Below are 12,744 nucleotides of genomic sequence, written 5' to 3'. Positions count from 1 at the left end.
GACCTGGGCCAGGTGCTGCCAGAATGAAAAGCAAGGACCCCACCTAATGAGTTGCTCCTATGTCACAAGTATTTTGTGAGGTACTTGACTCCCATACCCTGGTTTTGATTTTGTTTTCACAATTCTGTGAGGAACTCACAAATCCCGTAGTGCAACGAGTTCTTCGTTAATAATCATAAAGGTCAATGTGGGAAAGGCCTGGGAAAGAAAAACAGAAAGTGCCCCAGGGCTCAGAGGAGGGCAGGTGGGGGTGGGGCTTCCCTTGGGGGAAGGGCCACCCACAGCTTTTCCACATCCAGGACACTAACTCCAAAGACTCCCTGCTTTCCAAGCACCTTGATCTGACAGTAAGGCCCAGGTGGATGCTCAGGAAAATTCTGGTTGCTTAAGTGACCGGTCCCCCCAGCAGAGCAGAAGTAAGAACCCCAGAGGCAGGAAGCACAGGGTAGGGGTCCAGGCTTGGCAAGGGCCTAGTTCAAGTTACTGATGGACTTGCACCTCACTGACCCACCGAGGCCTCGGGACAGCGACTACTAACGGGGTTCCCACAGTGAACCCTCCGGACTTGCGGGCCAGAGCCAGGGGTCCCACAATGCATTGCTCCACTGAGAGCTCCAGGGAGCCCAGGTGCACACGGTCCCTGCATGCCCCACCCGCCAGAGGCCTGGCCGGGCTCACCTTTTCCATTCATCTAATTAAACCAAAGAGGAAGCTCCAATTAAGTACTAAGCTGGCTTTAACGCCCCTCCTTAGCATCTGATGTGCTCTGACAGCCTCTAGGTGAGAGAGCGCCCAAGTGCCCTTCTAGCAAAGGCAATGAAGACAGAGTGGCAAGAAATTTATGATATATTTAGTGGGGGGAAAAAATGAGTGAAATAAAAAAAGCATTTTCTCCTTTACGGATTTCTTATTATAAAGACAATACAGGCTCATTCTTAAGAAATCAGAAAATACAGAAAAAGGAAAAGGAAGAAAATAAAAAGCACTGTCCATCCTGGCTATTCAGGGACAGCCCCAAGTACACCTTGCAATATCTATATTTTTATATAGATAGGTATTTTAAAAATGGGATTATATACTATAAACTGCCTTGTAATATGCTTCCCCCCCCTTAACAATATTCATAAATTTCCATGCTGTCCCCACTGCCTTTGCTAGAAAGGGGTGGTTAGGGGCTGTCATAAACACCTTGGGTGTTAAAGTTAGTACTTAGTTGTTAGTTGACGCCTCCTCCTTGATTTAACTTGACTTGTTGGAAGAGCATTGGAAAGAAACACACGGCCTATGAACGTACACTGGTGGCTATCTTGAACGATTTTGTCCTAGAACAAATATTGGAAGAATTCTCCATCCTCTGGGTTTCCAGCATCCATCTCCTCTAAATAAGGAGGGTCTTCTGGATATCTGGACACTCTTAGAAAGCAACCGTGAGCGAATGGGGGTCCCTGTCCTCCTGGGATTCCCTGAGATCTGTGCCCTGGTCACCAGGGACCCAACTGCTGAAGTCTGTGTTCCCAAGGGAGTTAAAGGGGAAACAGATAATAATACGCAGTCAATTGAGACAAGGCAGATGGTCCGACTTCAGGCCCACCTGAAAGTAAATGTTTTGGACCTGAACTCTTCAGTGTGGCTGAATTAACCAGATAACGGTCAGGCCTGTCCCCCATAGAACCTTGGAGACCAATTTTCCCACAGCTGAGCATGGTGTGAACAAATCAAATGTCAAAGGTCAAAAAAGTTCCAAAGGTACTTTGGAATGTCCCAGAGGCCTCTTGGTCTTGTGCCCATGAACATTTCAATACAGGAAATCTGTTGCCAATTTCCTTGTGTGAGTGGGGGTGACATTTAGGAGAAGGAAGTGGGAGGCACATGAAAATTACCACCAGTGATTCTGATATGGCACCCTCCGAATAGGCCCCAAACTTCCTACCTCTCCTTGTGCAATTCATGCACAAAACCAGGGAATGAGGAAGGACGTGTGGAGCATCCCCCGCCCCACCCAGCTAGACTGAGCCTAGTACAGGGCCTGGCATGGAGTAGCTGCTTAAGACAGCTGAATGGCTGGCTGGCTGGCTGGCTGGCCGGCTGGCCGGACAGATGGAGAAATAAGCAGAGAACATACAGTCAGGGCATGCATAAAGGACACCAGGGGGTTTAGCTGCTTTAGCATCAGATGCATGTGAGAAAATGTCAGGAGATGTATGTCTGAAGATGCAACAGCTAACTGGCAGAAACAACACTTAATGAGCACTTGGTAAGTGCCTGGGCTCCACGCCAGGGCTTTCCATGGCCAGGACTCGGGCCCGGCCTGCTGCACCACTGCCTCCCGGGTTGCCAGCATGAGATAGTGGGGAGGACTCCCCACAAGGCTCTTTCCGTCCCCTAACCTTCCAGCGCTCACATGGCTGGCTTCCAGCCTGAGCATAAGTAGTTGTCCACCCAGAATGAGAGTGTGCCAGGGTGTATCCAGGAGGGGCTGGCTGCCAGGTGGCCAAGCATCTGTTGTTTCAAGGAGCAAGCTGCCCACCCAGCACAAGTCTTCTAAGGCAGACAGAGTTGAAGGCCTGAATGGATCTCAGATGGTTCCCTCAGGGTTGGCAGTGACAGGAGATTTGGGTACAGCTGGCTTTTGTCTCTAAGATGGCCTTCTGGCCCATCTCCCAGGATTCCAATATCCCTTCATTCATGTAAGAATTATTGAGTACCTAGAACGTACCAGGTTCTGCACTAGGGAAGGAGTCCTAAAGGGGGAGAGGCACAGTAAAATCTAAAGGCACTGTGTCCCTAACATCTCTGACATGGGAACACAGTCCCCCTTGGGTCCATGCTACACCCCTTGGGTGCCCCTACACAGACGGGGAAGTGGGCTGTCCCCCCTCTGCGGAGAGAACACAATGTGGCCGGGCACCCTTGACCCTGGTGCTGACTCCCAGGCCCACATTCCACAGGGAGCAGCAGGCCTAGCACAGGGAGAATAAGCTTGCAGGTGCACAGGGGAGCAGTCGTGGGCTACCCTGGGGCATAGCAAGGGTGGGAGGGCGGGCAGCCCCAGACCAGGTGAAAGCTTAGCTAGAGGAACCCCAGTGTTCTCACACTAGAGTGGCAGAAAGAACCAGAGAAAAATTGCTTCTGACTTCTGTCAGCCCCACTGACAACTGTGGCCAGAGTTTGTACACAGCAAATATGGCATGGGAAACGTAGGCTATACTTATGTAATGGTTATTAGGAATTATAGAGGATTTTTTTTTAAATTGAGGTGAGATGCACATAACATAAAATCAATCATTTTTAAAGTGAACAACTCACAATACTGTCTCATCACCACCTGTATTTAATTCTGAAACACTCACCCTAAAAGAAAGCCCCATACCTATTTACCAGTTACTCCCCACTCCCGCTTCCTCAAGCCCGGGAAACCACCAGTCTGCTTTCTGAATACTTCATATAACTGAGATTACAACACCTGACTGTTGCGTCTGGTTTCTCTCACCTACTGCAATGTTTTCATGGTTCATCCACTTTGTGGCATGTGTCAGTGCCGCACTCCTTCTTATGGCAGAGTACTAGTCCATTGTGCGGATATACTACAATTTGTTTATTCATTTACCTGCTGATGGATAGTTGGGTTGTTTCTACCTCTGGTGATGGTAAATAGTGCTACAAACATTTGCCTACAAGCATTTGTTGGAGCCCCTGCTTTCACTTTATTTGAGTGTATGTCCAAGAGTGGAACTGCTGGGGGGATTATAGAGTTATTGGAGCTACAGTGAACTGAAAGGTCAGTTATTCCAATTTTATAAACAGGGACACTGAGGCCTGGAGAAATGCTTTTCCCTGCTGCGGGTCACCTATGTGTCCAGATGTGAGGTGTGGCCGGAAGCCAAAGTGTCAGAGGCTCTTCTTAGCTCAACCACGTGTGAGTTATGACGTGTCTGTTGCCCGCGGTATGGCATCCATGGTGTCTAGCACACTGCCGCTTGCACATGATAGGCTCCAGATATTTGTGGAGTGGATGAATGAAAGAAAACATTTCCCCCTAGTTTTTAAAAGTATGACCCACTATGAAAAGGGAAGTCACCTTATCTCGTCTTGAAGGGTCAAAGCATCTTGAGGTCAGAATAAAATGAGCCCAGCATCCACGTCCCTTGGAGGAGACAAATGCAACGAGAGTAGGATTGGGGGGTGCTTGTCACTCCATTCCCTAATCTGTTCCTTCCTTCCTCAGCTTCTCTTTGTCACCTCCCTCAGTAGGGGGTGAAGCTGGCTGTGCCTTAGCAATACACTGTGGCTCAAGCAGAAGGTGGTGAGCTCACCCGTCAGCTAAAATCTCTTAGGACCCACGCTCACAGCAGAAGGCCCTCACTGGGCAGAGGTGGTGGGCTCAAGCCCGGATCTTATATGAATTACATGTTGAAATAATAATGTTTTGGATATACTGGGTTCAACTCTATCTAATAATATGATAGGTCACCTGTCCCATTGGGCTCTCACAGTGCCATGTGATTCCATCTCGTAGGGCATGATGGGGTCCCAGGACTCCCTGCCTGGGGGCGACAGGGGGTCCGGGGAAAGGGTCTGTGCTAGTAGAGACCAAGCCAGGGCACCTCCCCTGGCAAGAATGCCTAGTCTGCTGGCCAGTGAGCATGTGCCCAGGGGTCAGAGGGCACGGGCAAGCTCCTTCCTTGCTCTTCCACTTCCTCCCTCAGCCGCACAACAAGGCTATCCTGATGACCCTGCTGCTCCAGACACAGGGAAGGGGTGTCACCCCACACCTGCAAGCCCCACTGACAACTGAATGGTCCCTCTGGACCCCACCTGACAGTGAAGCGACATCTCAACGTCTCTATCAGCTGCGAAGCGAGAGCTCAGATCCGACCAGCCCTACCTGGAGGACAAGGACTTCTGAGCCAGCATGCTGCCAACCTCGGCACTCAGGCACCTGGGCTCATGAAGTCATTGGTGACACCTCTAATCGACAGTGTGTCTGTGTATTTGCCTGAGCCTTCCAGCTCACACCTCTCACGGTTCCCGGTGGACCCCAGTGAAAGCCCACGGACTTCGCGTACTGACATGAGGACAGAGCTAAAAGAGCCACAGATAGTCCTCCACAAAAGGAAGGAGCAAGGAGGGGTTCGGGTTTCACCCTCCCCACTCTATTCCCCATGCCGTGCCCTCTGTGGGCCTCCATTCCTGCAGCTGTAAGGGCAGGAACAGCCTCCGTGTCGTCCCCTGAAGCTCTAAATTGCCCTTGGCAGTGATCGCCACACCCCGGCATGTGTGCCCCTGACACAGGTGTGTGATGCAGGCTGTGGCTGACACGGCCCCATGTAATGCGCAGGGCGCTGTCCTGACACGCAGGCTGCCGCGTGCGCTTGGCCGGTCCCCTGTGGCGACTGCACACAGCTAGCCTCCGAGCCCACGACGCCCATGCTTCGCTGAGACCGGCGGCCAACCTCTCCACCCTCCTCCTTTGCCTCGGCCACTCCAGAGAGCCCGGACAAGCCCTCGTGCTCCCTCCTGTCGTCTCCTTCCCCACTCGGATTCGTGCCTTCTTTCGTCCACTCCTCCTCTGTGCAAGCTCTCAGCAGCCTTACTGCAGCCTCCTTGGGAGCCAGACACCCGCAGACCTACAGCTCTGCCTGGGGAGCCCACGGCCGGGAGCGCCAGGCAGCCCTGCGCGCAAGTCAACAGGCTCTGGAGGGTTACGTCGGAACATAAACACGCTTCCCAGGGGGGAGGATTGGAGTTGGGGGGGAGGATCGGAGCCACCTTACAGGAAGTGGCCCCTTGGGGAACAGAGAGGACCAAAGCCCGCAGCCCTGGATGGCTGGCCCTGCTGGAAGACCCGAAGTGCAGGGAAGAAGCCCCACTCCCCCTGCACCCTCCAGCTCTCATCCCTGTCCCATGCAGCGCCCCCCCCATCCCCATGGCCCACAGTGGCTCTCTCCTTCCTGTCCCTACAGACCCACAATGAGCCTTTCGCCACTCCTGATGTTGATGGTTTGTCCTCCTATGACAGATCCCATGAGGCCCTGGACCTCCACTCAGAGTCCTGTGCCTTCCAGAATCAGGGCTGGGCATGGGGCAGGTGCCCCCGAATGATTCAGGGTTCATCTGTTCATCTTAGGGACGCAGCTACCAGGCAAATGGTGCTCCAGGCTCCTGTCCTGCCCCCAGGCAGGTGGTCCTTCTGTTCTCGAACCAGGGGAGCCCTCAGTGGGGCCAGCGGGATTCCAATTTGCCCTGGGGAACCGGCCCTCTGCTAAGATACCATAGAGCTTCTCCTCTTCCTTAGGGGTAATTCCTTGAAATATGTGAACAACAAAAGCTAAAGTGATGGCTCTTCTTGACGCAAATGCTCAAGAAGGGCAGGAGAAACCTCCCTTGTGGTGAAAAGGAGACCAGGTGTGTGTGTGTTGTGGGGGAGCAGCTCCCGGTCCTCAGCCCACAACACAGCCTCACTTCTGGGGAGACTGGTCCTACAGGTACACAGCGAAGGGGCACTGAGTCTGCATCCGACTCTGGTTTTCTGCTCCTCAGCGCCTCCGGAACTCGCCAGGTCATGGCTGGCAAACACATATGATGTAGCTGTATGAGGGAGGCAGCTCTGCGGCTCACCTGACATCAGGAGTGATGCTGCTCCTTCCAAGGGACTTCCTTCCAACCCCCCATCAGGGACCTTCTCCCATTTTCTTCACCCAGTCCCCATCCCCCAATCTCGGCAGCCTGCCTGCAGGTCAGCAGGTGTCCAGCGTCAGGTCCAGCTCAGCAACATGTTTTGAACCCCTGCTAGTGCAACTCTAGGTCTGAGCTCTCCGACACGGAAGCCAAGAGCTGTCGCAGCTGTGGGCACATGGAAGTTGGCCAGCTGAAGGAAGGTGGGCTGTGGGCATAAAATAGATGCTGGATTTCAAAGACTTGGTACCAAAAAAAGGGAAATAGAGCATTAATAACTCTTACATGAATTACATGTCGAAATAATAATGTTTTGGATATACTGGGTTCAAGAAAATATATCAAGATTAATATCACCTGTTTCTTCTTCTTTTTTCCATGTGACCACTAGGACAATTTTAAGTGCCTGATGTTTCTATAAGACAGTGCTGGTCTATACCCCTGGGGGTACCAGAAGGCTGGTCCCCACCCTTCGGGCTTCACAACGGTTTGGGGCCCTGGGGCATTCCAAATGAGTTGAAACTAAAATAGTCCCCTCAAAGTATTTGTTTTCCACATAATTATGCACCATCCCCTTGTACCGCTTGCTGGGAGAACCCTCCAACACGCCAAACCTCAGAAGGGGCAGCAGAGTGTGGGAGTGGACCGGGCTGGAGGCGGACTCTGATCTATCATTTTTCCTCCACAGGGGAGGTACAGGTAGAAGTCTCCCACAACCCGGTCTCTGGATGCGAGCATTGGTTGGCCATGTCACTTACCTGCAGGGACCCAAGACATGACAGAGCCGTCACTGTAATCCCACTCCCCTCACCACCACTCTGCTGGGCGGGTGTGGGCCCAATTTATGGACAAGACAACAAAGGCTCAGAGGGTTAAGGGACCCAGCCTAGGGCAGGCTGCTTCCGACTGCCCCTCCACGGAAAGGATCCAACGCATGAAACTGTTGGGGGATGGGCCTGGCCCAGAAATCAGACCACATGTCCCAGATTCAAATCTCCCACATTAGGTGATCTCAGATAGTGCTTGCCCCTCCCGAACCTCAGTGTTCTTGAAAAGAAAATGGAGGCATTGGTGAACAAGACCAGTGTTTAACTTTTTAAAAACTATAACTCACTACAACATTTTTCTTCCTGACCAGGAAATAAATCTGTATGTGTGTAAAACTGAGTGAAAAGTTTGATTGAATATTTACTTTAACTACATAATGATGTATGTTGATATTTTCTATTCTATTTTTCTGACTCTCTATTTTTTAAGCTGGGGGATTGCCTTCCACGAGATTAGTCAAATGACCCATCATAGGTTGCCACCTACAGTTTGAAAAACATGGTCTTGCATGATTGATTTCCAAGTGCCTCTCCAGAACTAATATCCTGAGGGTCTGTTACTGACGCCAAATCGAAAATCTGTAAGCACCTCCGTCTCAGATCAGCTTTTTTTCCTTCTCAATATTCCTCCCTCCCCTCCAACTCCTTTGCCCCTCCTCTCACGCTCCAGCCACCCCTACCTCCTCACACAGGCGAGGCAGAGAACAGAACACGTTTCTCCGCACCCAAGGGCATGCGGGGACCAGAGAGAGGGACAAGGAGGCTGCTGTACAAAATGTTGCCTCTGACCCCCAGATCCTCCTTTCTGGAGGCTGTTCGCCGAGACATGGAAATCTCTATTATAACGGAATGCATCTCTGTTATAGAATTTGTTGTAAAGGGTTTTACCACCCAATCTTGCAGCAAAATCTGTTTCAGAGCCCAGAAAAAGATGAAACTGAGAAGTTCCCCGGATGGTTAAGTGGTGCCTGTATAAGGTTATCCGGTTATTCCTTCTGATTATGAGGTGATAAAGTGCCTCATCTTAGCAACCCCTTTTAGGAACTTACTTTTCCTCCTACCTTGTCCCTTCTGTGGCCTAGGATGAGGAGCTGCCCGTGCCCTGATCCCACACAGTGAATGCTGAATTGTGTTGGCAGAAACAGACCTTTAAACACAGCAAGAGTCTGTCTGGGGTTGTTGCAGGGACAGCCTTAACCTCCTTGCTGCCAAGTGCCTGTGGAAATCCTCTACACCTGAGCATTCTGGAAGCTTCTGTGGGCATGCGGCCTCCTCTGCAGCCAGGTTCCTTGTCCATTACCCCCGGATGGATGTCCCGCTGTGAAGTGTGGCTTCCTGAACTAGGAGGCAAGCAGGGGCACGTGCTCCCAGCCCCATAGCAGCTAAGGAGGGTGGTGACAGCTGCTAGGGGAAGGCCCGAGCCCAACGGAGGCTCAGCCCTCAGAAGGCAGGGGAAGGGAACTGGCAGCCAGGAGCGGGGCTCAGGGGGCAAGCAAAGAATGAGGTCCTGCCAAACATGCGTCACCCCCCACCCCCCGCCGCCCGACTGCCTGGTGTTCTCGTGACCCTCTACCTGCAGCCTTGATGGGTTAGTGCTCTGTTTCACTTCATACCTTCTTTTATTTCAATTGTCATATTAGGACCTATTCCACCTTTGGCTTTGGGATAACTCCTAGGAGTGGTGGCAGGTGACTCTTGGGGTCCTGGCCAGCCTTCCCTCACTGCTCCTGTGCCCCTCAGGGCTGACGCCAGGGCAGGCAGCAAATCTGCACTTCCCCAGGACATTCAGCCTACATTCAGAGACCCCAGTGTGCCGTGAGCCAGGGATGGGTGAGTGGCTCAGGCCCCAGCCCCAAGTCTTGGCTTGTGCTTATACACATTCAGACCTGGCATGGCCCAGACGGGCTTCTCGGGCTCTCTGGGCCAGGGCTGAGAACCGCCCCCCTCCCCATGCTTCTTGGGTTCTAGAGGACCTAGTTGGCAGCACCAGGCAGGGCACAGGCAGAAATGATGGCTGCTTTCATGGGGTAGAGTAACAGAAGCCAGGAAGAGCCTCTCTCACCCTGACCCTTTTCCTAATTACCCTCAGGCCTCCTTGGCTGTCTGATGCCCGTAATTCCACAATGAAGCTTCCTTCCTTTGGGGCAAGCCGAACTTGGACTTTAGCCCATATTAAAATGCCCATCCCTGGGAGTGGTGTCATTACAATCTTATCAGTCATTTACCTCTTAGAATGAATGAGTTCATTCACATCAGTTCAGCTGAACTCAAGGGCCTAGCTTGTGTCTGGGCCTCTGCTGGGCCTTATGGTGGATGGAAAGGTGAGAAGACATAGTCCTTGCTTGCAAGGCCCATAGGCCTTGGGCTCTTTTCCTGAGAGCAGGCTTTGAGGAGGGGACGGGAAGGTGCTGGAGAAAGGAGGAGGAGGGGGAGGGAAGAAGAGCCCATTTCGCCGCCCAGCACGTTGTGATGCGTGCGGGAGGGGACTCATCCCTTCCCCCACCCCTCCATAGAATTTTCCTCACCAGAGAAGTCTGTCACAGTCTGATCGTGGACGGGAGTTTGTCCTGTCTGAACACATGTGAACTGATAAGGAGTGGAGGATGTAAAAACACAGCCCCGAGACCACATTTTGCCTTCTTGCTCTGCCCTGTATAGCTGTGACTCCGAGGGAGTTACTAACCTCTCTGCTTGAGTGTTCTCATCTGTCTGACGGAGAGGTTAACAGTGTCTACCTCCTAGGGTTGTTGTGAGGATTAAAAGGGTTGGTAAGGTGGGCAGACTTATCGTTAGCAGTTTCTAGAATCACTGCCAAAAGGTGTAATTGTCTTATGCTTCAACAGTGGGCCCGTGTATTCTGCTGGCTCCCAGAGCTCCCAGATAAGATCACGGAAAAGGGATGAGATGTCCTATATTGGAGCAGTAGTAGGCACGCTCCAGCTTATTATAACAAGGCAGGTAAAGCAGGAAATGCTGGGATAGACTCAAAGGTTTCTGAGAGAGGACAGCAAGGGCAGAGGGTGGGCCTGGCTATACTGCTGAGGGCAGCTTCGGTCTGGAAGCAATACATGGGATCCACAGACCACACACCTTTCAGAAAGGTTAAGGGGCCAATGGATGGGGGCATAGGGTTTGCCAGCAGGTTACCAGATAATAAAATTGTGTCATTAGGGGGAAGTGACACTTGGCACTCACTAAGAGAATGTAACCACACCTGAATGTCTCAGGTGGTAGGTGCCCCCAAGACAGGGAAGGGCAAGATCAGGCAAGAGTGTGAGCATCCTGCTGGAGGGGGGCAGGGAAGCCCTGTTGTCCCAACAGGAGAGGGATGGTATCACGTCACCCTTCTTCCAGAACTTCGTGCAAGAGTTATGATATGACTGCGCGTCAGATTCCAAACTTCATGCTCCCTTCACTAAATTATGCTACCTTGTTAAATATAGAATTTTACTTTTATCAGCACATATATATTTGATTTTAAAATTTATACATGTTCATGAATAAAATTTGGAAAGTAAAAAAAAAAATCATGTTAATAAAAAGAGACTGATACCTCTCTTGTGACCTCCTAAAACTAATTCCTGTTAAAAAAAGAGTTGATAATGTGATTTTAGTGCATGGCTGGTAGGGCGCACTCAGTAAATATTAGCTAGACTTCGTATCCACTGGTAGATCTCTTCAGGGGAAACTGAGTGTGGACTGTGCAGAACTGGGCTTTGGTCTCACTGTAAGGAATGCTGGTCAGGGACAGGCTCTGGGACCTCTTACCGATGTCTGGGATCTTCAGAGCCCCCTGCCTTCTCTGGCCAGGGGCACTGCCTGTGTCCGGTGGCAGGCTCAGTGACCCTGACCTGGGGGGGGAGGTCTCTGAGGGACTCTGGCTCCTTCTCCGGGATCCCCAGCTGCATGGAGATCCCTCCTGACCATGCACGGGCCATCTCAGCCAGAGGTCATTAGAGGCCAGACCCCTGATGGGTGAGTGCTTGTCCCAGGCAACTCCTGGTTGTCCTGGCGGGGGCAGAGGGGGGCAGTAGGGCTGCCTGTCTTCTCCCCCTGCACTAGTGGACTCTGAACATCACTGGCCAATTCACCTTCTTAGCAAACAACTTGGATCATGTCATTCTCTAGCTCAATCACCTTCAGTGGGTGATTGGTACTTTGTACCAACTATGGATACTTGGTACTTAGTACTTCACCCATGGCATGAAGGACAATTCCTTAACCGGGCATTCACTTTGCACCCACCTGCCTCCTGGGCTTTTCTTTTTCTCACTGCTGTTCCCACATAGTAGCTACGGTGAGCCCTCATCGAGTCTTAGGCTGTGCTCTGAACGGCCTCTCCAGGTAGATATTATCATCATCCTCATTAGAGGATATTAGATCCTCAGAGGATAGATAGGCTCTTGAGTCACAGAGAAGTTAAGAAACATACTCAAGGTCACCAAGCTCGTTGATGGAGCTGGGAATGAACCCCAGAAGCCAGGCTTCAGAGTGGGCGTTCCTATTTGCAGTTCCATGGGGCCACACCCAGTGTTCTGTCACCCCAGCTCACTTCCTGTTCCCCCAACACCCGTGCACGGTCCTGCTGCTCACATTCGCTCTTCCTTTGCCTGGGATGCCCTGTCACCCTCCAGAGTCCGGTCTCTCACCATAGCACAGTCCATGTTCCAGGGGTCACATGGAATCAGCAAAGGGTGCCCTGCTGCTCAGGCAGAAGTCATCCTTCCCTGTTTCCTGTCTTGGAGATGCACACCAACACCATTTCACCTGCCTTATTGGATTCCAAGGGCCCCTCTGTGCCTCTTTGATCTTCCTACAGCAGCCTGAGCAGGCTTAGGACTGTTAAATGAATGAATATAGGATGTGCAACAGGTTATAAACTTGGCACACACTCTAAATACTTCCCATGTCATTTAATCCAATTCTGTGTTGGAGGGAGTATTATTATCCCCATTATGCAAATAACAACAACAACAGCAATAATAATTATAATGATAGGTCCCATTTATTAAGTGCTGAATCTGTGTCAGGCACTGTGTTAAAGGGCTAACATACATTTTCTCAGTAACTCCTTCCAACTATTCCGAGAAGTAGCTTCAATTACTCCCACTTTCCAGATGTGAACACTAAGGGTCAGAAATGCTAAGTGACTTGCCAGGAGCTGCTTGGAGCCACCCCTGAGTCTTCCAGTGCTGGCTCCTCAGCCCTGGCTATTTGCTGTTGGAAACCCACTCTCCTCCCA

At 51.4% G+C, this 12,744-nt stretch overlaps 1 protein-coding gene across 6 annotated transcripts in view; it reads right to left on the bottom strand.

The window, feature by feature from the left end:
* Nucleotides 1-12,744, bottom strand: part of ZBTB7C (zinc finger and BTB domain containing 7C) — a 355,735-nt gene that overhangs the window by 57,800 nt on the left and 285,191 nt on the right. The window lies entirely within an intron of this gene.

The sequence above is a fragment of the Callorhinus ursinus genome, unplaced genomic scaffold (assembly GCF_003265705.2).
Source record: "Callorhinus ursinus isolate GAN/ISIS: 27379988/994484 unplaced genomic scaffold, GSC_fseal_2.0 scaffold11, whole genome shotgun sequence".
NCBI lineage: Eukaryota > Metazoa > Chordata > Mammalia > Carnivora > Otariidae > Callorhinus > Callorhinus ursinus.
The sequence above is the reverse complement of the archived record's forward strand: the minus strand, read 5'-3'. Positions and strand labels throughout refer to the sequence as shown.